The following is a 3,204-nucleotide window of genomic DNA, read 5'->3' on the forward strand; positions in this document are numbered from 1 at the left end:
AATTTAAGACAGAAAAACTAAAACAAAAAAAAATTATGGTACCTTCAATTTAGTTATCTCACTCTTAATAGTTGTGAAAAGGAAATATTTTAAAAGATGAACAAAATATTCCATTTAAAATGTAATATCTAAAAATAACAAATGTGCACATCAGACTACACACAGTATAAACAACATGATGCATCAGTACATGGCCTATTATGTAACAAGTTACAATCACCATTGTGAAAACTAACTTAAAAGACTTAACTTTCATATAATCTTAAGTAAAGCTAATTAAGTTCTAATTATATACGTTTAATATAGTTACAAACAGAAAGTTGCTTAAATTAACTCTAATTAGAGAAGTTTGGGGAATGGCTATGTCAAGGATTCAAAAAGTTCTTAAAGGATTCAGAACAATCTAAACAGCCAAGCCTCATGAAAATCAGGAACCAGTAGAACTCTAACAAATACCTGGAGTGCAGAGATCTTTTTTTTTTTTCACTCTAGTGCTCCATAAGTCATACTCTACATATATGTTTCTTTCTGTCATCTTACCAAATGACACAGTCTATTTCAGTTTGATTTAAAACTTCAATGAAGATAAATGATTGTATTTAGCTCACTTAGTGCCAGTACCATAGTTACTGGATAGCTTACAGCTGTTATTCCTACTTATGGAGAGAATGCGTTTTCTAATCACCATGACTAGAGGGTTAGGGACAGAGTCATGTGGTCACTGTCCATTCTTCAGGAGCTTTGAGTTGATGAAAATTCTGTGAGAAAGAGATAAGTCAAAGAAAACCAGGATATATTCCAATCCAGCATTTTATGAAATGCCAAGAAGGAAGCAGTATAAGACATTTTAGAGGTTGAGTAATGGGCACAATTTTCACATATAAATTTTTGTTAACGTTATACTTCTTAAAAATTATTCTATTATCATTCTTTATTCTTTTAATGCCTCTGGCATCTTTCTGATAAATCACATTTTAACTAATGAATATTCTCCCCATGTCTGAAAAATTTGCTTAATTTTTTCTGCATTATAATAGTTCTCATTCATCTGGTAATCTTAGGTTCTTGCTACAAACACATAGATTTAATATTAGAAAAAAAATTTTTTTTTGATCACATGAGGTTCTTAATGTTAGGTTAATTTATGTGAATGTTCCCTGGTCCACCAGTTCCAAGTGTCAAGAATGAATACTGGTACCAAGTATAACCGATGGTGGAGTGATCACAAACATAGAGCAATTTTATACAGTTTATCACATAAAAGAAAGAACGAAAGAAAAAAAGGAAGCTACACAGAGTAAAAATATGTTCCAGAGAGTCTCCAAGAGTGGAGAAGGAAGCTGAAGTCTGAGCACATGCTGCCTTTTACATGCTCACTAGTTTGTCCTGCCTTTCTCCTGGCTGGATTGGTTGCTGCTTCCTGCCTTTGGGGGTAATTGACAGATTGGGGTTATATTACAGATCACATAACAGGTTACATAACATGTTGGTTATGTAACAGTTTCCCTTTCTATGTATGTGTCTTTCCCAGAATTCTCCATGAAGCTCCACCCTTGCCATGCTCATTAGATGGTAATGAGCTCTAGATCAGTTAAAGTTTACTAGGAATTTTTACTGTGTATGTGTAGGGAGTGGGTTCTGTGGCCAGTGAGTGCACCAGAGCAGGCTTCCGGGAGTTGAAAGAAGAGACAGGTGGCAGCAGGGAGATGAGACATGTTTTTTATTGTCGGGGCAGTTGCAGCCATGAGAGAGCTGTGAGAATATGGCGACCGCTTATATATGGCTCAGAACAATACTGGCAACATGCCATGGGAAAGCATGATCACCTGGGTTCTCATAGGAGACAACACCTTGGTTACATAAATGTGTTGACTCATGCCTTCCCGGAAGGCTGGCAGAAGATACGCCAGCAATTACTTTAGTTTGGATTAAGAAACCTATTGCCTACACAAATGAATTTCCCTTACAGTATGTTCCCACCAGGGAACAGTTCCTAGGCACAATTTGGTTCCTAGCTACAATTCGGTTCCACTATTTGCCCTTAGCCACTTCCTTGCCACCTGTTTACCTTCTGATAGGTGGATAGTTAGGATCTCCGGCTCTTCTCAGACAAGGGTTCCCTGCTTTGGTGCTTTCAGCAATTGCTCCACCTGAGAAGAAGGATAAGGGTGGGCACTCCATTTTGACGTTGCCCAGCCTTAAATCTTATCCCAAGAAACTGCTACACCTGGGGAAAGAGGGAATACTTTATCAATCTAGGAATTCCCCATCCTATGCATAATTAGATTTAGAAAGTGACCTAGAATAACCTAAGGGTAATTAATATGCCATTAGCTTGAATCTGCATTGCAGTTCACCCCCACCTTTGCCCATGGGCTTTCTTGGAGTGCTTATAGGCAGATGGAATTTTGAAGAAACCTGTTGATTATTTGATAACATCCTACGCCTCCCAGGAGACCTCCTCCAGACTGGGCTAATAAAAATGAAACAATCCCAGAAGTCAGGAGTAAGTGAGTGGGTTAGTCAGTCAATGAGTCTCTCCACTTGCAGAGACAGACCCATTTTATTCTACAATAAAGAGCTACTCTTGTGAAACTGCTCCCTGCCTGAGGTTAGTCCATTGTATTGGCCTTGCTGGCGATTTTTCCAAGAAAGGAGTCAGAGACTTAGACAATAGTTTTGACATAACACTTTGATGTGTCTGGTCATTTTTCAGCCAAGAGCACACTAAGAACCCAAAGGCAGACTCCCATCCTGACATCTTTCATGTCAAAACCCAGGATTCTGACATTTTCACCAGACCTAATGTTAACATTATAGAAGTCAATAAAATTTCTGATTCATGATTTAACCATTATTCTAGACTCATTCAAAGGGTTTTTTTTTTCCTCCTAAAACCTCTTATTTATCATATTTTATTTCTGTGGTGAAAAACCCAGGGATAGTAACAGTGGAATTACTAAAACTCTCTAGGCCCAAAAGCCAAGGGGAATAGAAAGCTAACCAGAATGCAGAAAAGGAGACTCATGTTAAAGATATTATCTTATGAGAAACAGTGCCATTTGGCCATAAGATACAAACAGCTATATGTAAATTTACAAGGAGAAACCAGGTGAATCAATACCCTAAAGTTACTCAACACTCCCTCCACTTTCCAGCTAAGGATATATATTGGCCAAAGGCAATCGGAAACTCAACGACAAC

The sequence above is a fragment of the Propithecus coquereli genome, unplaced genomic scaffold (assembly GCF_000956105.1).
Source record: "Propithecus coquereli isolate 6110/MARCELLA unplaced genomic scaffold, Pcoq_1.0 Scaffold450, whole genome shotgun sequence".
NCBI lineage: Eukaryota > Metazoa > Chordata > Mammalia > Primates > Indriidae > Propithecus > Propithecus coquereli.